Below are 26345 nucleotides of genomic sequence, written 5' to 3'. Positions count from 1 at the left end.
CAAAGGCTGCTTATTTTACAAATTTCATTATTATTTATTTCACTACTGAGCTGGATTGTTGCATTTTGAGTTACACTGAATAATTATTCGAAGATTGTATTTTACTTAGGATATTGAAGATATTGAATAGATTTGTTTCTACTACAAGCAGAAATTTTACCATTCCCTTTCAAATAGGCTAACGCATTTTGCAAGAATGCCTCTCAACTTGTCGAAACAATGCGTCAAATTTAGTTCTTAAAGTTTGTTATGAAGGTTATTGGTTGCAATCAATGATAGTGCCAAAAAATGATTATTGATTGCTAAATAATGCTGTTGATTGAGAACAAAAAAAATTGTGCCTCGTTGGGTGTAGTAACATAGCAATCTAAATCAAGATTAAAAAAAATAAAAAGAATAACCACCTTGTGAATTTTCCTAACTTTTTAAAATCTTCAAAAGCATTTAAGTAAAATTTTATTAGCCAATATGATCAGCGCATAAAATGAACAACTATTGCGGTCAAATTGACCGCTATTGAGATTCGAGTGAATTGCATGGATTTAGCACACTGCTTCTTCTTAATTGCTTATTTTTATTTCATTCAAGTACGTGCCTTACTAGATCTTCACTGAACAAGTTTTTTTTTTTCATACAGAAAATCTCTCTCCTTCTCACTATTGCTCTTCAGCCCATCGTAATTGTTTGGGCAATCGGCAATTGATATGAGTTCGCAATCTGCTTTGAAATAACAATATTGCTCCGAAGGAGAAAGGGTGAATTTTTGGGAAAAGTACTTATACATATTTTAAAGCAGAGAAAACTAATTAAGTCCAATAATCAGACTTGAACTGGAAAAATAAAAGAATAAGAAATTTGGATTAAATATCTGGCTAGCTGTGGAACTTAAAACCAAATATTTTTTGAATAGTATTAAATAATATATAATACACTGGTTTAACTTAAGCAACAAGTGGTTTTTCGGCCACAGCTCCCCAACAAAGCATAAGATAGCCATGAAATTGCAGTATAATATGCACGTAATTCAGTAGAAAGATTATTTGTATGCAAATTTTAGAAATAAAACGTCGTAAATGATGTAAGTGTACGTAAACCTTGTGGGTCGGTGCGCGCAGGTCAAAGCTGTGATAAAAGGATGAAGAGTATCGTAGTTAAAGACATTCGCAGCAAGTGCAAGTGATTTGCTTTGTGAAACATGTCTTCAAGAAATCGTTTAGACGACTTTACTCTAGGAAGAATGATTGGGAAGCTTGAGGAGGGGCGTAATGTGACCAGTGTCGCCGAAGAGTTCGGGAACAACAAAAGTGTTGTTTCTCGTGCTTGGAATGCCTTTAAAACAACTGGTAAAGCTGTACGGAAGGTTAGTGGTAGCCGTCCAAGGAAAACAACACCAAGAGATGACCGTTGCATTGTCCTCCAGGCGAAAAGAAACCGTTTTCAGTCAGCGAGCGCCATATCTCAGCAACTGTGCACAGCCACAGGACGACAAGTATCAAGATTTACAGTGGCCAGACGCCTCCACAAAGGTGGCTTATTTGCTAGACGTCCTGAACGCTGCATACCTTTAAAAGTTAGCCTTCGGCGGCACCGTTTAGAGTGGTGCAGAGAATACGAAACCTGGACACCTCATCAATCCTTTTTTTGTTCCATACCCTACTTTAAGCTTTATATTCATTTCTGCGCCATTATTCTTTTACCATCGCTTAAGCACAAAATAATGTACATCATATTCAAATTTCATGTCAATCGGATGATTTCTTGCAGAGTTATGACAAAAAACGCACTTGTTGCTTAAGTTTTGCACACCAGTGTAGTATAATTTGAATAGTATCAAATATGTTTTTGATTAGTATACTTATGTTTCTAAGAAAAAGCAATGATAGAATTATCTTGGTTGATTTGTAGTTAAATGACTAATTGATACGTTTCTTAGTAGTAAAGAAATGTCCCAACGGATAACTTTTGACAATTCATAAAGATGTTTTCTCTCTGTTGTAAAAAAGAATTTCAATAGTTGTTACAATACCACTAAATTATAGAGAAATCCCAACAATTAGCAAAGCTACAGCTACCTTGCATTTCTTTTTTTAAATATTCTAGTACATGATCAAAAAGCTATTATTATATATGAATGCAAACTAGAAGAAAAATTCTGCATATAGAGTTTTTTACGTTACTCTAGAAGTGTTGACGTAATCTGTATAATCCTAAGAATCTCCTTGAAAAAAGCAAATTTTTTTCGATGCATAAGTTTTTAAGCGTGAATGTTTTCCATCAATTAAGCCGATTGTAAATGTCAATTTCTAGAATATGGTTTTACAACTGTAATTCTTTTAGCTTGAGGCCGTGGTGGCTGAGGGGATAAAGCGTCGCCTTCCAATGAGGTGACCCGGTTTCGAGCCCAGCTATAGCTCGTCAATTCGAATTCCACACACGGTTCGCACCGACCACAGAGATGACGTAAAATTTCCTCAGTGGTAGACAAATCATGGGTTAGAGTTCCCTCACCGTCAGGTTAATCGTAGGAGGTTTTCGTGGTTTTCCTCTCCATGTAATGCAAATGCTGGTTAGTTCCATCAAAAAGTTCCCCACGAAAGCAATTTTCTTCTTATATTTGATCCTGTAGTTTCTTTGTCCTCTGGTTCTGGTTCAAAATTACAAGGCTACGGAGTTGAACATTAGTAGTCAAAAACCCAATAAATTGGGTTGGTTGATCTACGACGGTTGAAAAATAAAATATGAAATAAACTTTGAGCTTTGTCAACGAATTGAGATATTTATATTTTTCCACAACGAAACTACCATTGTGCCTTCCCCCCCCTCTTTTTTGAAACTGCAACTAATAAAGCAAAGCAAAGTTCATTTTGCCAGCACTAAGCAAAAGTCTTCTGAAAATGCCAATAAATTTTTGTTAGTAACTTTGATTTCAAATCATGTGCTAATATCTACAGTTGTATGTAACTGTTTTTAGATGTTATCATTTTTTAGACTATTTCTTACGTCTAAAAATAATACCATTGAAAATACTGCAGAATGTTAAATTATGAACAAATAAACATTTCAAATTTTTTGACATGGTGTTTGACTTAAAAAACATTATTAAAACTTATTTTCTTATTGCTGTCAAAATGACTGCAATGGTCGTTCTAGGTAGATAAAATTATCGGTCATTCTAGTGTTTAAAAAAATTATATTTATTTTGGAACCATAGCATTTTCCTCTGAAGAGCAAGTAATATTAAAGAGTCCAGACAGTAAATAATTCTGGATCAAATTACGTTAAAATGTACTGACACAAAGGCCGCTGTTACTTTTTACCATAAAATCCATTTCTCTGTAAATATTTGTGGAAAACAAACAGATCTGCCCTCATTTTTACAGTAATATTTACTATAAAAACACTTAAGCCCAGTAATCAAATAATTATTACTCAAAATATACGGTAAACTCAATTTTACTTATGATGCACCTAGGATGTTGGATCTTTTTATCGTAATTTGAACCGGAAATTTTTACAGCGAACTTGAAACCTTTTACATCTATTTGTATCATTTTGCAAATACTAATTTGTGTTAAACGATTAATCTCTGGACTCTTATATATTTAGTTACTATGGACTCATTAGACCAGGGGTCCCCAACCTTTTTGTACCTAAGAGCAAAAACCAGAATATCGGTCGAATGGCGGGCACCATTTATTTTTTCAAGATAAATTTATAGTTGATAGACATGGGTAATAATGCACACTACTCATAATGCACAAAAACTTAATTTTAAAAATTGATTTAACACAGGAATATAATTAGTATTAGTATCTCTTGGTTCTAAAAATGTTAGATTTTTGGCTACAAGATAGTTTTTTATTTCTTCAATTAAATGTAAAAAGTCTATCAAGTACTTTGTCTTTACTGAGCTAGTGTACTTATGTATTTGCATAGCATAAAATTTGCATAGCATTTTATGGGAAAAAGGAGAAATGAAATCTTTTATGGTTGGGCACAAGCAGTGGGCGCACCTAGACCGATCGACGGGCGCCATGGTGCCCGCGGGCATAGGGTTGGGGACCCCTGCATTAGACCAAGGAAATTCTTTTTTCTAACCTATTGCAAAGAAATTGATCATTTTTCCAACTTAATGTAAGGAAGTTGACCCTTTAAAATTGATACTGATTTGATTCGACACTGATTTTTAATAGGATTGCAGTAAATTTATGATATTTGAAATTTGCTTTAAACTAAAAAATTTATAAAGGAATTTTCCTAAATAATTATTATGTAGCTAATTATTATTATTTTTGAATATTTTTTTACTGTGATTTATAGTGAGTTATTCTAAACATTTTAACACTTAGAAACACGTTTTTACAAATTTAATTTTATAATACCCTTTAATTTTTAAGTGCAATTTACAGGAATAATTAGTTTAAATTTTATTCCCATAATAATTTTGCATGAAGAGAAGTAGTTTTACTTTTTGTCAGCTAATTAAATCCTCAGGAATTAAATAAACTTATGATGTTTTGTTTTGTTAAGACTTTAAATTCTCATTTTTCAGTTGTTATTAATATGTGTGTAATAACTTGTAACTGTTATATCCGTGAATTTATTATTGAAGGTATAGATAATAAATACGTGTTAACCATTCTAATTTTTAGGGAAATATTTAATTTTGTATCGATTTAAATCAATTTTTGCTTTATTTTACGAACAAAATTATTTTTAAGTCTGCAATTGAAGCGAATTAAAATAAAAAATAAAATTATAAATTTAAAATAAACTGCTAGCTTTTATAGAAACGACCGAAATTTTACTCAATATTAAATTTTACTCAATGTTTTCACTGTATTTAACTTTAATTTAATTCATACTCCAAACTAAAATTCGCTTTTTTTTCTCAAATGAATTACCTTAAATGTTTTGAACTGTGAAAGATTTGATATAAATTGAAGAAAGAGTTGAAATGCTAATTTGAGATGTAAAAATTTGTTCAGTAATAACATGATATGTTAATATCTAGTATAACGCGTGCTTTCATTGATATAAAAAGTGCTCTTTTTGATCGAATTCAAAGATTTGCGAATTATCTAAGAAAAAGGAATTTTTTACCACACACCAGAGACTGGAGATAGAATGAACACGAACAAAAGAATCCATTGAGAATAAACAACCATTTAACCAATAGACAAAACCGTTTAACCCTAGGCGAGTACATGACCAGGTTATATCAAACTTCCTGTACAAGGAAATGCTTTAACCGGCAAGCTCTGTTATTCGTAAAACACAACTAGACCTTTTTCCACACCAATTCTTTTTCATTTCATTCACTTCTGAGAACTCTTTCGACTGTTCCTTCACCTTGATATCTTTCTCTTTTGTAGATTTGTTTTCATTAGGATTACTCACTGCAATTAGAGGTATCTTTTTTTAGAAAATTTGATTGTACTTACTTTTTTTCATAAAATTACATATAATATACAAAAGAATTGTTTTTTGACATTTTTTTTCATGATTTGCTTCTTTTTTACAACTGACACTATTAAATATTTTAACTTTATTTATCCCAAACTTGTCATTTTCAAATACATATGAAAAAAATAGAACAAAAAAAATAGATCGTATATAATCTACATATATCTATCTATCTATCTATATATATATATACATATATATATATATATATATATATATATATATATATATATATATATATTTATATATTTATATATATTTATATATTTATATATATACATATATATATATATATTTATATATATATATATATATTTGATATGTTGTTAGACACGAGATTTGATATGTTAATAGCACATTGATTTCGTATTTGGGCATTTTTCAAAAGATTGGTTAACAGCAGTTAATTTTGAATCCTATTGTTGGGTGTGTTATTTTTATGCCCCAAATATTCAAGAATTGCGTATTATATTTATTTTAAGAATTCTTTAGCTGAAAATACAATAACTTTAAAAATAAAATAACTTTTTTCACTGGACTTTAGGACATCAGGTTATATTTAACAATAAAGATATGGGAAAGCTATCGGCGTTGCTTACGTCATATAATTTGGCAAGCCTATTTTACGAGTCAATTAAATGTTGGAAATCTACTAAATATTCAACTGCGATATCAACAAACATTAAAAACTTAGGCAAATGTAGGAAAAAAAAACAATTTCGTATTACCATTTCATAGACTTTAATGAAGTTTTTACTAATATCAATAGAGATTGCTTGTTTGAAGCTCTTGTTGAATTTTAAATACTGTCTAAACTAATTAGATTTGTAGATCTCAGTATGTCTAATACTACATGCAAAATCAAAATTTTGTTATCTTATTCTGAAGAGTCAATAATGGAGTCTTTCTCATGTCTTCTTTTCAACGTTGCTTCAAAGAAAGAGATGCAGGAATTAACAACTGAAACAGCATATTTTTAAAATCTATATAAGATTTGGCCTATGCGGACGATATTAAGAACTATTCCCACATCAAAAGAGGTTTTCCTTTCTTCAGAGCGTTATGTTAATAGTATGGGACTAATCAAAAGCAGCAAAAAGACCAAATAATGGAATAACCTCAGTAATGGAATTTTCAATGACTCCTGTCTTGCAATTGGTTCTCATAAATTTTAGGTTTTTTACGTTCTTACTTATCTTGGTGCTATAGTTACAGCTGACAATAGCGTAGACAAGGAGATTAAGTGTCGGTTAAGGTATCCGACTACCTTCGGGACAAAATTTTCGAGAAATAAATATTTTCCACAACATTATTGCAATTTATATTGTATATTAATTTAAATAAGCATATTTAATAGAGAAAATTTAATTATAGAGGAAATTTTTTTTTAAAGAGTATTTTTTATATAATTTTAACGAAAATAACTCATTAACGGAAAACACTCTACACAAAAAACTATTGTACATACAGCTATCAAACTTTTTGAGCCGTTTCGTATAACCCTCTGAAGTGTTATGAACCTCAACTTAAATGATATCATGAAATTAAAGAAATTTATGGATTGTTGAGCATATTTTTCCATTTTTTTCACATTTTCTTCACATTATCTACTGCAAAATATCTCATAAAACAAAAAATAATACAGTTATCTGAATTCTGGAGGTCTGTTACATAACCACCAATACAAAAAACTATCTCTGAAAGTTTGAAGACAAATTTATAATAATTAGTTGAGTTATCTTGTTTTCCGTAGACAAAAAACAGCTAAAATTTCATTTTGAGAAAAACACAATTAAAGTTTATAATTACATTTTTTCTAAAAACTATGAATGTTTGTCAGTAGGAAGTTATTATATTTTATAGGGGGCACATTCTTTCACACATTTTCTTAGTTTTATTTAACGTAGCGATATTTTAACGTATTATTTAGCGATATTTTAAAGTATTTAGTGAATAACATCAAAAGTCTACTACTTATAAAGCATTTTACATAGGAACAATTTTTTATTAAACAACCATCTTACTGTATTTTCACACTTTAATATATATGTCTAAATATAGTTTTTATTAATAATTAGAAGTAAAAAATATTTTTTATAATATTTATAATAGCCCAAATCTAGAATTTTCTCCTAAATGCAATTTGTTATCATAGCAAACCGGACAACATAATGAAGCTAATATCATCATCAGGATCTCAATATCAGTTGCTCGATTGCCACATAGATTGTTTTTATCCAAAAGGATCAGTTCTTTATTGACATCCATAGAAATCGATAATTTTGAAGAGCTTGAAGTAATAGATTCATCTGCTTTACACAATTTTGAAGAAATGGTATAATCAACTTTACTCAAATCATCGCTTTTGTTGGCATGTTGATTACCGTAATATTTACGTTTCTTAGATCGAGAAGTACGTCCTTTACCCATCTCAATAAATTTATCAAAGTAAATAACAAATTTTTTTGAAAGAAATCAATAAATTTCTTCAAAACAAATCAAGATATAGAAAGTTCGCTTCAAATGTAAACAAACTATCAGAAAATATGCTAACTTTTCATGTTACCCACAAACAGTAACCACGAAACGTAAAATCTAATTAAAATATAATTCAGATTATTAGCCGAGAGTTTAAGAGCCTTTAAAAATTAAATATCTAAGAAAAATAAACACACAAATAGAAATGGAACCGAAACTATTACCTACTACCGGTTTCATATTTGTAATTTCCGGTAAGTTAGACAGTTGTCATCTGTCACTGAAATAGCTATAACTAAAGTTCTGCTTGACGTGCATTCAAAAACAAAACAGTTTTGAAAACTAGAAAAATTGGGCATTATTATAAAGCAATAAAATAAAAAAGTGATATTTTGTGAAAATCCTCGTTTTTAAGGTAGTCGGATACCTTAATATATGCAAATAAAGCTTTTTATGAAGTAGAACAATTTTTTAAATCTTCTTCTAACTACTTTATCAATAAATACTGAATTGTTAATTCAGAAAATATTAATTACCCCAATGGCTCAGAAACTTGGAACTTGACCAAAGACGGCGAAAATAAAATATCCATTTTTGTAAGAAGAGTTTTGGTGGTGTAGTGTATTTAGCACTACAAAAATACAATTCCAATTCACTAGTATTTAAGACATGTTAACTCGATTCTATGTTGGATTATCTTTTCATAGATGAATGTTGACATTGTCGATAATAACTCTAACCACATTGGTGACCTGGACGTGTTGTGAACACACCTACCTTGACAGTAACGCCCACTTCGATCGAAACACGCCTACTTCAATCAATGGTTCACATTAAACGATTGACTTGCTACTTGTGACTTCGTCATTATCCACTTCCTCAAGCTGTTGTTACTCAGTCTCGATTACACTCGACTGCTAATGGCAACACGAGAGCAACTACAAATGTGAACTTAATACAGTTCTCATGGTCAACACTCAAAAGTACGGTGATCTTAATACAGCTCTCCCGGCTTTTCACAAAACAAGAATGATTCAACTAGTGGTATCTTATTCATGGAATGAAATTCTTATTCACAGATGAAATTCTGGTGTGGGAGTACTGCAGTATATCTACCATTACAAAAGTACAATTCCAATTCATTAGTATATAAGACATGTTAATGTGTTGGGGTTCTTTTTCATAGATGAATGTTGACTTTGTCAATATCTACTCACCCTTCAGGGAGATAGAAATAAACAATGCTTGAGGAAGAAGATATAACTTTGAGCTGTATAAAATCTATAGAGAGCCTATAATTCGTAAAAATAAACCGGATCAACTGGGTGGCTAATATATTTAGAATGGATAATGATTTCACATAGAAAAAATATTCTTTTTCATAAACCGCTAGTAAGCAGGAAAATGGGTAGACCGAGATTGAGATGCCTGGACTCTCTTGCGATTCCGGGAAGAAATTGCCACGTAAGAGTCAAAAATGAAATGCAGTGAAGCAGAATTCAGAAGAAAGCACTGGCTCGCACTGGGCTGTTTAGTCAAATATGATGATGATTTCTTGAGTAACGAAATAGCATTTTGTTAGATAAATATTTTACAAAAACTGAAGATCATGCATAAATATTTGAAAAATTACCTGATCACCTAAGATAGAAAAATAAATTTAAATTATTTGCTTTAAACTTTTTTTTTAAATAATAGAGCTTTTCCGTAGGTTTCTTTTTTGGGTATGCATCAAAACACTAAACTGATTTTTCGAGAAATCATTCTCACAGTAATTATTGCTGCCGTTTGTATGGGATATTATCAAATAACCATCTTATTTTCACTTGCATATTTAGAATGAAGAATATATCTAGACACTATAAACTTTGTTTTCCATCTGCTTAACATGATATATGGCCAAAATGAGCCCTTTTGAATGGAAAAAATGTGCTTCTTGAAGTATTTATAGAAAACGTTTGCAATAATTTATCTTAATTCCTGCAACTAGACAGAATTATAAATTTATTCTCTCTGATTCGTGTCTGAGAATAGTTACAGCTGCAGTTAACGCATAATAATATTTGATAAGGACTTATTTTCTTATTAATTTATAATCGATTTTATAATGATCATTGAACTTGATCAGCTTTGAATTCTGTCTTGAAATGATAATTGCTTAATTTTAAAATACTATTGCGACTCTATTCTTTATAAATATTCTAAAAATATATTTTTTTAACGATGCTCATTGAAGAGATGATGGCAATTATCTACAGATATTTTCGAATTGATAAAAAATATAATATTTTTATCTCTTATAACAAAGACACTAGCTTTTAACAAATTTATATTAATTTAAGGAATTCCATTTAGTAGAATAAAAAGTCTTACGAAGTGCCTAAATATACTGTGATTGCTTTATCGATTCTAAAACTAACTAATTAATTTTGACACATAAAAATAAAAATACAAGGATTTTTTAAAGAAAAGAGCTGCTAGAAATTATTTGCCTAGATTGTTAAGAAATGTATTTGAGTCGCTTTAAACCGTGCTATCACTTTTGTTTGCTTCAAATAATTTATTGATTGTTGTTGCTGTTACTAATGCCACTTCCCAATATCAGCAAGTTTGCTTGAAATCAAGAGAAATTTTTAGGTAGGGGGGGGGCTTTTTTCGCTTCCTCAGTAGCGCCGTCTATTGACAAGAATACGATTTCTGACTCACGCACACGTCACAGCCCGTTTTACAGGGAGGATCTAATCTTACTCCATTCATTCATCCACAGATCGCAATTTCGTACTGAATCAGAGAACGATCAATCTCCAATTAACTACCCCCAAAGTTATTGATTTGTTTTTGGAACTTGGGGAACTTTATGACTTCAGATGTAGCGGATTAACAGATTTGGCGTGCACCAGTCACCATTTATTTTTCGTAATCCTTTTCTTGAAAAGTATATAAGAAATCGTCATTATCCATGTGTATGCAAATATATGAAATTTTAATAATTATTTGGTATATAAAAATGCATGACTTATCCAAATAAAATTTAGAAACAATTATTGAAAAACTTGAGTAATTTTACTTCCAAATATTACCGAGTTCGATTTTTGGAATAAATACATTTTTGTAATAGTTGCATAAAATACATAAGAGCAAATAAAATATATTTAGAGGCTTAATTTACAATTCAAATTATAATTTGTATTCACATCTTAATTCTAAATTTAGAGTAAATTGTCATCATTTTAAGTTTTTCCCTTTCGAAAATAAGAAATACGGTGATTAACCAAATTATTCGGATTTATTGTAATTGTTGAACTATACTTTGTATGAGGAAAGATCCTTTCAAATACATAAGATAAAACGGATTGAGAATTCTCTGTTTTAAAATGATCAAAAATAGGATCCGCTTTATTTCCTAACTCTGCCAGACTGTATTATAAGATGTAACATTAAAAGCATCTTTTAATGTCATTTCTTTCGCAATTCATTAATCAAAACTCATAATTAGTATTCACATCTGGCATCTAAATTTAGAATCAAGAATGCATCCTTTTCTGTTAACCTAAAAATGACTTTTTGAAATTTTTTTTGATCGAATTATAAGAAATAATGCTTCCCTTTTTGCATGTGACTTCATTGGAAACAGCTTGCCAGAATTTCCCTATCTGAAAAGAATGGAGCATCTTGATTTTGACTGCTTTGATATTCTTCACAATGTGCTTTTCACAAGCCTGCTCTGATTTCCTATCATTACTAGTAGTTTTCTGAATTCCGATACTTTGATATGATATTCGTGTGTCCACTTCGAATTTGTGCCATAACTGGAGACAAAGGAAACCCAATCATGTATGTTAAAGTCTATATTAAAAACATATTTACAAGGAGTAACTCACATCCCACCCCACTTAGGAAAATAATCGAACAAATAAGAAAGAAAGAAAAACAAGTGCCTTGTCTAAATCAAGCCACTACTTTGCTTATATATGACCTGAAATATAAAACGTTGCGAATCATTCACTAAACTCGAGAGTATATTGGCATCAATATTATCCAAGGTTTCTGATTATGGTAAGCCTTCTACTCTGCCAAAGACTGAAATAATTTATTTTTTGTATAGACAGTCATACTGAAGCAACCAATCACATCTTCTTATGGATTGAGATCATGGGAAATCATTCCATGGCATGCAAACTATTATCGGAAAACCACTTTAAGTTTTTTAGAATAAATGCAGGCCTGCTGGAAATACAGACTTGGGCTCGCTGTGCAAATGGCAGTAGAAAGGTGTCTAAAATTTTTTGATTATCGATACTCTCCATGCTGCTTAGGAGGAGACCCAGGTTAAGTTTACAACCATAGTTGAAGTCTTCAAACTCAATTGATAAGTTTCCATCTGGTTGCTTTGGTGGAAAAGATATTCTCTTCCTTCACCATGTTATTACAATAGCACACGCAGCTATTTGGATCATTCAAATTCTTCTTTCTTTTTCATGCTTTTACTTGGATATAGCTTCCAACATGGGCTACTGCTTGAATGCCACAAATTGTTTGTGCGATAGTTGAAACAAACAGTAGATGAGAAATACGGAGAAATTCTTCTCCAATGAACAGTTCGAGAAGGCTTCAGATATGGTGGTAAACTTAACGGGACTTTTACAGGACAACATGACAGGCCACATGAAGGCTTCTGATTACTAAAAGAATGCTAGAAACTGCCATTTGTAGAGTGACTTTATTTTAGAGGGACACATTGCATAACAAAATCCGAATTTGATCAATCACATTTTACCGTGCTCGAATTACAACAATTCTAGCGTAAACGTTTTCTGACGCTTTCCACGTGAATTTTCGAATTTCGATATTTTCTACATATTACGACACTTTTAATTATAGTGAATACTTTTTTACACAATTCGGGATGATTCCGTAAATCCACGCTGTTTGTTTATCGCCTTTTCGGCCATTGCCTTCTGGTTATTAAATTTTTGATATTTTTCCCATGCTGAAACACTTTTATTTCAAATTAGAGTGTTCACTTTTTGACGCCCTTGATTAGCAACTATTCCATATTAAGATCCAAAAGGAATAATCGGAAAGATTATAATACGATATGTCGGTTGCCGATCATTTCCTCTTGTTTTTTAAATTCTGATATTTTAGTGCCACTTGAATTCTGAGTTAAAGTAAGTAATTTCTGACGCATTTAATTTAGAACTATTCCAGCATAAATCAACCTCATTTCTCTATCATTTGTTTGGGCATTTACTCCTGTTTTTTCAATTTAAATTCTGTTTTTTTTTTCTATGATGATCCCAGCAAACACAACATTTAAGGCGGGATAACGGGCCAATATACAGTGACCGATAGCACCGTCATCGGCCCAACGTAGTTGGCCGAATCGGCTGCGGCAAAAAAGTGTCCGGCCGGCCGGCAGCTGGAGCCGATACTGACAATGATGTCGGGTCGATGTCGGCCATTTGACACATTTTTATCGGGCCATTTTTGGCAAGTGCATATCGGATTTGTATTGGCTGTTTTCAGTTGTCCAGAAACATTAAAATTTCCCCGATAGAGACCCAATATTAAAATGACACTGGTTTATAATGGACCAATATCGGCTGGTTTCAGCTTGCCGATAATGACCCATCATTAAAAAGGATATTAATTTATATTGCGCCAACAAGTCGCCAATAAATTTCCATAATGGACCAATATCGGCTGTTTTCAGCTTTCCGATAGTGACCCATTATAAAAAAGGATATTAATTTATATTGAGCCAACAAGTAGCCAATAAATTTCCATTAATATTTAGATTTTCTTCTTTAACATTTTGCAGTGTTAATACTTTTTAGGACTATCGTTGTAGATTTGTTATTCTTGCAGCTACCTTTTTCCTTAGTGCCTGGTAGATCTAGTATTCATTTTTATTTGATTATAATTAAAACTTTTACTTTTTTATAATAGTTATATTTATTTCAATTCTGGGGTACTCATATTAGGAAACATTTTATCAAAAACTAAGTGGTTTGCAAAGGGCTGCATTGAATGTAACAACAAAAATTTTCTTTAAAATATAGCTTCGTATCAAATTTTGCATGATTTGTTGAAATGAAAGTAAGCTCTCCTTCTTTTCTAAAGCATACTAACCCTTTTGTGTTTTATAATAGGAGATTGTATTATAGTAAATTATAGTTTGATCGATTCATCTAACAAAAATATAATAAAAGAGAGTTAAATATTTTTTTTTACATTCTTTTTTGTAGTTTAAATTAGAACTTTATATTTCATTTATTATTTTTTGCATTAACTACGCTTGTAAAAAGTCGAGGTATTAACTTTCCTAATCTTATTTATAAACAATTTAAAATAAAAAAATTTAAAATTATTATAAATTATTCTCTAGGTATTAAGTAAAATTCTTTTGTGTTATTGTAAAGTATATAGTTTAGTTATATAATTTTTTGTTTTCATTTAATAATTCATATCAATTTTAAGAAATTTAAATAAACAATTTTATTTTAGGTTGTGTTTCTTCTTAAATAATTTTTAATTTTAAGTGGTGATTACATGTTAATTGAAAATGCACATTATTTTCAATGTAATTATCTGGTTAATATCTTTTTGTATGTATATTTATTTAATGTTAGTGTTTATAATTGTCAGTTAACAAGGAAATAAGCAAATAAATGTTTGAGGAAATTTATTTCAACAATATATAAAAGCTTTTACTGACAAATGTTTTCAGAAATTTATTTCATCAATAGTATTATAAATAACTAGTGGGCTGTGCCCCCTGCTCGCTAACGCTCGCCAACCCCCAAAAATTGCTACGCAATCTTATATGGTTTGCTTCGCAAACCAAGCTCGCTTCGCTCGCTACTAACTTAGGTACATTGCAAATGCACAAAATTTTAAGAATTCAAAACAATCATTCAAATCCATATCACAACTTTTTTTTAAAAAAAAATTACATCTTTTTAGTAAATACTTAATATTTTATATAATTATTTTAATAAAGTCATTAAAATAAATTTGAATTCAAATAAATGTCATGTAATTCGTTAAACCTATTAGAAATGTGCTATAGTATAAAATCTTAAGATAAAATTTCTAAAACTAATATCTCTTTAAAAAGGTTAAAATTTTGGCTATAATTAAGCCTATTAAAAATTGAAATAAGTGAATTGCAATGGAAAAACATTGAATTTCGGAAGAAATCTCATTTGATGAGAATGCTCTCTCTTGTAAAAAAATACAAAATAAACTGACCTCAAATAAAACTCCAAGGACTTCGAATCAAATAATTAATGAAACTACTATCACGTTTAATATAAAAGAAAGATTTATTATCTAAACAATAAAATTACAGCATCGCAGTTCCAAAAAACAAATCTCACACTCACTCAAAAAAACAATTTACCTTCTAATTAGTCACCATAGCAACCACAAAACTCTTCTCGTTACCATCTATAAACTGATATATAATAAATAAATTATTTAACAAAAAATACGATGCGCATAAGCACATAATATTTTACACTCTGGTTATTTCCGTTTCCGTTTTTATAAGCGCTATATGTTGAGCCATCTAATATAGATTTAGCATGTGACATTTTTAGCGGCAATCATTGGCTGATTTTCTAGCGTTGCCATTCGGGGAGTTGTAATGAGGCTTTTTTTTATCGCCGTGTAAGAGAAATATATATATAGATAGTAATAATATAGTAGTATTATAAAATTTATTTATTTCCAGTTTCAGCAATATTATTCAGAATTCTTCTTCCTTTCTTTCAAACACTTTCTCTGTCTCTGTTATCTCAGCCACCTTGTTACTGATGCTTGTGTGACGTCAGGGAATTTACTTCGACAGCACCTATAATTCAATTTTAGCGTTTAATGATTTCTGTATAAGATAAACAGCAAAAAAAAAATAAGAGAAATTATCATTTACACTTTAAAATATTAATCAATACTTATCGAATATTAAGAGAACACAATCCAACCTTAAACTACAATATGTCTGTTTAAAAATTATTCCAGAAAAAATGTAAACAAAAGTAATTTTTATTGTAATTTTGGAATGATAATGGTAGGGTATTATATTAAAGTTAGTGTATAAGCATTATATGGTATTATTTAATGTTGTTACATACCAGTTATTATAATTAAAAAAATGAACCAAACTCAAAACAGGCCTAAATAACATTTTAAATTGGCAACGAAGCCAATTAAAATTAATGTTAGAAATGCATTTAAAAATTCGACTTTTTAATGCGTAACTACTTGAATATTCTCCCGAGACAAAATTTTTTTTTAAATAATCTATAAATTGGTGTTAATCAGCACTACGAAATCATTTACAAAACCGAAAGGCATATACCGATACTCACTAAATTTATAAAACTGAAAGAATAATTTTAAATTTATTTGACTTACTATTTTTTTGTTGTATTTAATGGCAACTTTACATAATTAGTAATTATTAGTTTTATACATTTTTGAAAGTTGTATTACTAATGACTGATAGTCAAAATTTACCATAATAAAAACAGATTTCAAAAGCATAACATTAAACAAAATAATTTCGTGTTTTCAGATAACGCCAGAAATATTAGTTTAGTGACTTTCTTCAAATATTCTACACCTACATGTTTATCATTAAGCTTATCTGACTTAACGAATAGAGAATGGATAGTAAAAAAAAGTTCAATGAAGTACTTTTTTGCTTGAATAGATCTATAAGTGAGAAAACATCACTCATGTTGCAATTAGAATATTTGAAAAGCAGATTATTCAGTTTAAAATAAAACAGTACCTAATGATAAACCAATCTGAAAATTCCATTCTTTAAATCTCTCAACGAATTTAAATTTTTGAACAACTTTCAAGATTGATATTTAAAATTTCGCCCCCAGCCATGATCTGAATTTCTGGGTAGCTAAAATGGTTTAGGACTTATAGAAGAAACAAAGGAACAAACTTCTCCTTTCAAATTATAGCTAATTATAAATGTTTATATAAGTATGCTAAGTTCTTAAAATTTCTAAAATTTAAGCTATTTTTATGATAAAGTTCTTGTCAATTATTTTATCTTAAGTTAGTTTTCTCTTTTTTTTTTTTTTTTTTTTGATTTAAAAGCTAAATTGTTTTAAAACTTCAATTAATTACATGGATGTATCTACTGTATATCAAGAATTGAATTTTTTTTTCCTTATTTGTTATGTTATCTTTCGAAGACTAGCTCAATAGTTTCCTTTACTATTACTAGATCACCAGGGAAGCAGGGAACCTTTACTATTACTAACCAGCTCAATATTAAAAAAAAAAAAAAAAAAAAAAAACACCATAGGCCTCTTATATGGTTATTGAGTAGTTGCATCTGAGCTCATTGTTTCCCCCGGTAACGTAGGTAGCTCCTCTGTTCTTTGTGTGAAAAAAGCAAATAAGACCTCTTTTACTCAAATATTTAAATTTTTACAATGTCTGTCTACGAGATGGCGCTGCCATAAACATGATTTTTTTTCATTTTTTTTTTAAGTATAGCAAAAATAAGCAAAAAATTTTAATGCCTCAGATTTGAGGTAAATCCTCAATTTCAATTTATGATCACTATTTTATTTTATTATTTGGGCGTTAGAATGTACATATAACTTAAACACTAAATAGTTAATAAACTTTTTTGAAGAAAAAAATATCAATTTGCTGAGATTTTTTTCTTTTAAATAAAAATTATCAAAATTAAAGAATAATTCTTAAAACTTTTCAATTTTTATGAACATACATAATGATAACATGCACTCGAGTAATATTATAGAAATTAAAAAACTAAATCATAAAAACTTTTATTTCACTCAAATTTCATATTGGTATATATTTCCCTTTGCAAAATATTTTATGACAGTCACCTTATTTAACAACTTTCCAAATAATGAGATTTCATTTTATTTCCCCAAATTAAGAGCGTTAAACAAAAAATATTAATTTTTTAATCTAGTAATAGAAAAATGTTAAGATAATGGGTAAGATAAAATAGGATGTTTGCTGAGCTTAACTACTTAAATTTATAACATAACATGCACTACATCTGTAAAATTTATAACATAAAATATTACCTGCAATTAATTGTAGGATCCTTGGATATTCTTGGATTGATTTGTCATGGAGAGGGGGTCATGGGGTCCAAATTGAGATCTTGAAGAAAGAGGTTGCTCAAAATTCTGTCGAATCGTGTTATAGCTGAAATTAACATAGCTAAACTTACTAATTTTAATAATAGTACACTGAACTTACTAAAATAATTTCATTAAATAAAGAAAAACGTAAAACAGTTTCAGAATATCAGAACTCATTATTTTGTGTCAATATAGCTGCAAAGCTATATTGCTATCATTCATTGACTTAATAAGAAAAAGAAGAAAAAAAAACAATAAATCTATACAAATTCTCCCCCCCCTCCCCAGTAGTAGCTAAAATATTTTTTTAATTTTTAAATAAGATAATACAATCCCGATGCATCCTCTAAATTTTAGTCTAATATTTGAAAATAATGTGAATAAGTTCTTACTCTGTTTACTTTACACACTCACCCCCCCCCCTCAGAAAAATACAATTATGCTTAAGAAATTCTTTCTGAACTGGCAATACATATATTATTTTAATTTAAAGCTCATTACAGATTTAAATAAATTTAACATTTCGAAATGAAAAGAGATGCTTCAATCATCTTAGTTAAAAAAAATTACTAAAACTGCAAAAAATTAAAAATCTGTTTAGTTTCTATATAAAATAAGTAAACCACCTCTGTGTAGAGACCTCTTCTATTTACAATTACTTTTGGAAGGCACAGATAATGTCAGAAATATTAGTTTAGTGACTTTCTTCAAATATGCTACCACCTTCATGTTGATTATTAAGCTTATCTGACTTAATGAATAGAGAATAGATTGTAAAAAGAAGTTCAATGAAGTACTTTTTTACGTAAATAGTAAATAAATAAGCAAACATCACTGATGTTGCTCTTAGAATATTTGAAAAACAGATTGACCAGTTTAAAATAAAACAATACCTAATGATAAACCAATCTGAAAATTCCATTCTTTAAATCTCTCAGCGAATTTAAATTTTTGAACAACTCTTAAGAATGATTTTTAAAATTTCGCCCCCATGCGTGATAAAAGAAACAAAGGAACAAACTTTTCCATTTAAAATATAGCTAATTTTAAATTTATATAAAATTCAGTTAAGTTTTTACAATTTTTATGATTTAAGCTTTTTTTATGATAAAATTCTTGTCTATTATTTTATTTTTAGTTTTTTTTTAAGTGAAAAGCATAATTGTTTTAAAATTTCGATTCATTACATGGATCTACTGCATATCAAGAGTTTGCATTCTTTTTCGTTATTTATTTTGTTATCTTTCGAAGACAAACTCAATAGTTTGCTTACTAGATCACCAGGGAAGAAAAAAAACATCAATCTAACAAACTCAATATTAAAAAAAAAAAAAAAAATATTAAAAACACACCAGAGGGCTCACATAGTTACATTGAGCTCATTGTTTCCCCCGGTAACGTAGGTAGCTCCCAAGTTCTTTGTGTGAAAAAAGCACATCAGATCTCTTTCACTCAAATATTTAAATGTTTACAATATGTGCTACGAGATGGCGCTGCCGTAAACATGATTTTTTTTTTTTTTTTTTTTTTTTTTTTTTTTTTTTTTTGAAGTATAGTAAATAAGTCAAACTTTAAATGCTTTAAGATTTGAAGGAAAGCTTCAATTTCAATTTATAATCACTATTTTACTTATTATTTGGGCTTTAGAATAGACATATAACTTAAACATTAAATAGTTAAAAAACCTTTTTATGAGCATACATAATTACATAATGGTAACATGCATTCGAGTAATATTTTAGAAATTAAAAAATTAAAACACAAAACTCTTTTTCACTCAACTTTCATATTGGTATATATTTCACTTCAAAAATTATTTTATGGCAGCCACCTTATTTAACAACTTTCCAAGCAATGAGATTTTATTTGATTTCTCCAAATTAAGCACTTGAAACTAAAAATATTAATTTTTTTAATCTAATTGTAGAAAAATAGTTAAGAAAGATTAGAGGTAAGATAAAATAGAATGTTTGCTGAGCTTACCAACTTAAATTAATAACATAACATGCACTACAGCTGTAAAATTTATAGCATAAAATATTACCTGCAACTAATTGTATGATCCTTAGATATTCCTGGATTGACTTTGTCATGGGGATGCCAACTAAATTGAGATTTTCCAATTCATTGTAAAAGAGGTTGCGACAGTTATCTGCTCAATCCTCCAATCGCTCCAAAGTGTTATATCTGAAATTAACATTGCTGAACTTACTAATTATAATAATAGTAAACTAAACTTACTAAAATAATTTCATTAAGCTAAGAAAAACGTAAAACAGTTTTAGAATATCAGACCTCATTATTTGGTGTCAATATAGCTGCAAACAATTGTGCTATCACTGTCCATTGTTGACTTATATAATAAAAAAATGAAGAAAAAAAAAACAATGAATCTATTCAAATTCTACCCCCCCCCCCAGTAGTAGCTAAAATAATTTTTAAATTTGTTATTTTTTACTTAAGATTATACAAACCTGATGCATGCTCTAAATTTTAGTCAAATATTTGAAAATAATGTGAATAAGTTCTTACTCTATTTACTTTACACACACACAAAAATCAGATTATGCTTAAGAAATTCTTTCTGAATTGACAATACATATATTATTTTAATTAAAGCTCATTACATATTTAAATAAATGTAACATTTCGAAATGAAAAGTGATGCTTCAATCATCTTAGTTAAGAAAAATTACTAAGACTGAAAAAGATTAAAAATCTGATTAGTTTCTAAATGAAATAAGTAAAAATAAATGAATTAATTAATAAAAACTTAAATAATTTATTACAGAATTTATTACATTTATTAGAATTTATTACATTTATTATTAAAATAATTTATTACAGAAAATTTGTAAGAAATACAATATTTAACAGATATAGTAGTTTTTTTTTTGTTTTATTTTATACTTTTGACAGTATAGAACTTTTGCGTAATGGTAATTTTTAAGTTTTTTTAGGGGTAAATTTTCAGGTTTCTCTTATTATTTTTCTTACAAATCCTTTTTTACAGACTCTTAAGAGTACAGAAAGAACATGTTTCTAATTTATGATGTATGCATTAAAACAACGTATACAAAACTACATTTTCTTAACATTTACTAAAACAAGTCACGCGTCCAAAAGTAATCATGCGATTAATTATGCACCTTATATATGTAATCGTTAACTTTAATTTTGAAAGGTAAAGTTGATAAAAGTTAAGATAAATATTGGTAAAAGTTAAAATAAATAAAGAAAGAAAAATAAAGATAAGAAAAAGTTGTACCGAATATTATAATCAGTTACTTACACGGTGTTTAATAATTCCATACAGTGTTGCCCTCAATATACCTACAAATGGATATAAAAGAAATTCAAGTTTACATCTTATCTATTAAATAAGTTGCATTAATAAATGTAGCAAAAAATCTAATATTCGAAGGGTAAATTAAATAAATTTAACTAAATAATTAATATTTTAAATACAGCGAAACCACCGAGAAAGACCAACTCTGTGTAGCGACCTCTTTTATTTACGCCCACTTTTGGAAGCACGGAATTTTTTCTATAGACTTTACAATAAAGAAAACCTTTAAACGAGACCATCAAAACCTACCCCAAACCACTGTAATAAGGTCAAAGAGGGGAAAACGAAAAAACTGTCAACAAAAAAAATCTTAACGAAACAAATAAGTAGATTTAAATGTATTAAAATTATTTGTAAGTGGCTCTTATTTAGAGCGCCGATCTCTACAATCTTTTTTCTGCGCGCTATCTTTTTTCCGATCTCTACAAGAGATAACCTCATGGTGCAGTCATTGTGCTCTAAAAACAATGCTATCATTTATTTATTTTAAGAGCTAAGACTTAAATTTAAGAAAAAAAACTATTTTCTAAAAAACTAAGAATCTCAAACAAACAAACCTCTTCTCATATTTAAAATCTAAAAATTAAAATCTCTTGCAGAAAATCATCCACCTTCCATAACATTTACTCAATCATAGTCAATTGAGGTAAGCTCAAGAACGACCAATTTCCATTAATAGCCATTTTACAGAGATTGTTCACTGTATAATCAAGTACTAATGCTAAGCCGTAAGAACAAAGATGGGATACGGCAACTCAATTTTAGCTTTCAATAAGTGTACTATTTAGTATATAAGTATATATATTTACTTACTATTATTCTTTTTTATCTATTTTCATACATGCTATCATATTTAACACTAGAAAGACTGAAACTTAGTATATACCTATATAGCCCAAAATGAGTCAAAATGACTGGATGGTAAAATAATAAATAAAGAAATTTATTTAAAATTAATTTTTAATATTTTTTATATTATTTACAGTTATATAACAAGTTATTAGTAAATATTAACAATAAAAAAATTACATGTTGCACAAAATTCTAAGAAATTGTGTCATTATATAAATCATTGCTTTTATAATTGAAATTAAAGGCAGTAAAAATGACTTCCTGGGGCAATGTAGAGTTAATTATTTTCAAAAAATAGGTAGAATAATTCTTATGAACAAGAATATGAGGGTAACTTTATATTTTTAATGCATAGAGTTCATCTATTACTCAATAAGTATTGTATATTAAGCGTAAAATTTTTTTAAAAAAAACTGTGTCCAAAAAAATATTTTACCTTCTAAAAATTCAATAGATAAATTATTTTAAATAGTTGACCACAAAATAAAACTTCATAAGGTTAAGTAAGGTCAAACATAATAAGGTAAGGTAAAGCATTTTTTAAAATATAAATGAATGTCATATCCACACCTTATTTAAATAAAGCATTGCATTTTGAATAAGCCTTATAATCTCCTAATATTTGATTAATTGTATTTATTTACCTTTTAAAAATTGCAATGCTGATTAGAAAGCTTCATTTTTTTGCTACTACAAAATTACATTGTGACATTTAAACTATGCCTTTTCCTATTGAAAACAAATAGATTGCTTAAAAGTTATTATTATAAGATAATATTATAGTACCATTACATATTAAAGTTTTTTTTTTCTCTTTAAACTTATTTTTACTTAATTTGTACTTAGTATTGAGACTTTTTTTCTTTAATATTTTTATTTACTCTACAATTTTTATTATACAATTGTATACTGTAATGGTAAGCTGTTTTAAACATGAAAAAATATGTTTGTCCAGTTAAAAGTCTTTTCTTTTTCAAAACAGTTACATTATTGAAAGATGCAATGTCATAAGATTATTACCCATAATACTTTGAGTTATTATTTGACAGGCCCTTAAATTTTAAATAAACCAGTAACAATTTTAATAAATAAAATAATTTACTTAGATTTAGGTATTGTCTTTAATTTTCAGAATTGAATTTTGTTTCCTAAATTTTGTATATTTTAATAATATGTGGTACATCATTATTAATATTAAAACAAATTTGGACAATTAAACCAATAATCAGATTGATTAAATTTTAATGATAAACCATTTTAAATAGGAAAAAAATGAATTTGGGCTCTTAAAATAAACATTTTCTTTAAAAAAAATTTTGATTCATGAAATTATATTAATACATCCATGGCAAGCAGGGATAGATAGGTATTCTTTAGCCAAGAATACATCATTTCAAACATGAAGAATTAAATTTGTGCTTCAAACTGAGCATTTTCCTTTTAAAAACATTTGTTTATGATAGCTACAATCATCAATATTATCCTAGCACCGTAACATATAGTGAATGTTAAATTAATTTTAAGAAAATTTAAGACATTGTATTTCAGTATTGTCCATTTTTATATACATAGTACATTATAAACATTTACTAACATTACAGTCTTTGCAGCAATAACAATCTAATTTTCTTTCAAAAATAATGTAATTGCTTTGAAAGGGAAAAATCTTAGTTTTAATTACCAAATTTATTATTTCAAGTTTAGATAGTAGAATGGCGAACCAATATCATTTTTAAGTAAACAAAAATGATCCAATAAAAGGAAGATAAGTCTTAATTCAAAATGCAAGGCTTTTTTTCTCTTAGTTTCAAATTTGAATGACAATCATTTTTTCTTGAAAGAATGGTTTGTCTTATCTTATTCATAGTTATCTTTTTTAAAACGGTTTATCAATACAATTTTGAGAGGATAAAATAAAATAAACGTTAATCAATCAATTAAGAAATCAAACGCTTAATTTCAAAAATGTTTTGGAAATGATTGATGTAATTAATTGAAATTCCTTTTAATTAAATGACAGTATATATTATAACATTAAAAGTATACAATATTTCTCTATCAGAATTAAACTCATAGTATATTTTAAAACGTTCTAACATTGTAGTGCAGCTTTTACATGAGCATGCAAAACAATTATAAAACTTTTAAGTAAAATAGTAAGGAAAATTTTTTTTTAAATAGCATACATTTTAGAAATTTTAACATTTCGAACAATTTTTAATTCAGAAGCATTTGAAATTACTTACCCGAAATAAACGTTCTTCCATGAAGTTCCTTGACGAGAATTTTTCAGGGCATCTCACTTTTTCTTCCAAAATACATTAGCCCTTTGTACAGCCGAGACTGAACAACGCCAGTTCGCAAATGGACCACACATTTGAATGTCTTCCTATTGGGTATATTCTAAAAACCCCGTTTAGGAGGAGGGGTCTCCTTCCAAGGAGTATTTTTTTTAATTTTGAACTTTTTTTCACATTCCTTCCAGCATTAAACTCATAATTTAAATTTGTTTTCAAATATTTTCCTTTTGATATGTAATTAGTAAATCCATTAGAATAAATTCGTAAGTCCGCAACCAAATGTTTAGTGGAAAATTTTGTTAGTCGCTTTCGAGAATTATAAACAGCATTTTCTCGTTTTTATTAAATACCTAAAATATTTATCTCTTCGAGATAAAAGTATTTTTATATATATATATATATATATATATATATATAAAATGCAATATTGGCAAAGCAGAAATATTATCTGGGTCATAAGGAAAATTGCCCATGATTAATTTCAGATGCACCCCTTGTTTCTCAAGTAAATTTATTAAATTTTCAATAAAAACCAACAGTAAGTAAAAGTTTACCTGTTAAGAATTATTTTCGGCATCAAAGAAGAGTAATTGGTTTATTCATATTTACATAAAAGAAAAGTTTAAGGTGCATAACAAGTTCACGGTGAGATTGTAATGTCCAAATGTCCAGCATGTAGAAATTCAATCACCCATCCTAAAAAAATATTTTTCCCGCTCATACTAAAAGAATTGATTTAATAATTATTTTAATAATTGAAAAACCATTCGTTATTTATAAGAGATTTTAAACAGAGAAAATATAAAATAATTTTCGAATAAATTAATTACGTTAGATGAAAGGGAGCTAGTATAGACATTTAATGCAAATTTGTCAAAAGCGCTTATTAAATAAAATTTTTAACTCATGAGGCATTTTCTTAACAATGACTTGGACGCATTACTAAATTCTGGTAAATATCTGAACATAAAAAGGTGTTTTTTTCCAATTTTATTTTTTAAGTGTTGCTTTCGCACACACTAGCTCTACTACTCAGAGCTAGAGTGGATAATCTTGGTATCTTGTTAAGTAGACATTTATTTTAAATTATTTATTATCCAAGCCATATTAGGGAATAAATATTGACACATATATAACTCAAAATACTAATTTGTAAGAGAACTTTTCACTATACTAAGAAAGAAATTTTTAAAAAATTTTAAGTGTCAACTTTAAATGTATATTGAGACACAGTCCTGGTAGTTCTACCTATCGCGGGAGATAGAAGTATGGTAGCTATTTTTTCCTTGATATTTGATATTTAAGATTTTTTTTTTAGTAAAGATAAAAGGTCTATGATTAAAATGACTATATTCATAGCTATATTTAAAGATTAACCATTTGATCTCCTGTTATCAAGTTTTTGATGGAACTAACCCGAATATGCATGGAGAGGAAAACCACGAAAACCTCCCTCGGTTTCCAGAAAAATAAAATTCAAAATTTCCTGAAAATTAAAACATCAAAAGAAGAAAGTCCCTCCATCTTCAAAGAATTTTCGTATGCTGTCTTTAGACAACCTTTACATTCAGATTTACAGAGCTAAATTTTTAAGGAAATTTACAGGTTTTAGGACGGAAGGAAGAAATATCATTCCACACCAATATTTTGATTATTGTTCATTCTTTGACCACTTTATCGGTAACTAACCTCACTGTGGCTGAGGTAGATTAAATGAATGTGCGAATTAGTCTGAAATTC

General features: G+C 28.5%; 1 protein-coding gene and 1 long non-coding RNA gene across 5 annotated transcripts in view; one reads left to right on the top strand and one right to left on the bottom strand.

Moving 5' to 3' along the window:
* The window catches only part of LOC107454859 (cytotoxic granule associated RNA binding protein TIA1-like), a 1051915-nt gene that overhangs the window by 30830 nt on the left and 994740 nt on the right, over positions 1-26345 (top strand). The gene's annotated exons all lie outside the window — the stretch shown is intronic.
* LOC147801094 (uncharacterized) lies at positions 14616-24732 on the bottom strand. Its single transcript, XR_015430996.1, has 5 exons — positions 24552-24732; positions 21397-21437; positions 20149-20291; positions 18045-18168; positions 14616-15805 (listed from the first exon to the last, which is right to left on the bottom strand). It is a non-coding gene; the product is annotated as an uncharacterized LOC147801094 (long non-coding RNA).

The sequence above is a fragment of the Parasteatoda tepidariorum genome, chromosome 12, assembly GCF_982258835.1.
Source record: "Parasteatoda tepidariorum strain Cologne lab strain chromosome 12, Ptep-v5.0, whole genome shotgun sequence".
NCBI lineage: Eukaryota > Metazoa > Arthropoda > Arachnida > Araneae > Theridiidae > Parasteatoda > Parasteatoda tepidariorum.
This window is presented reverse-complemented; position numbering and strand designations above follow the sequence as displayed.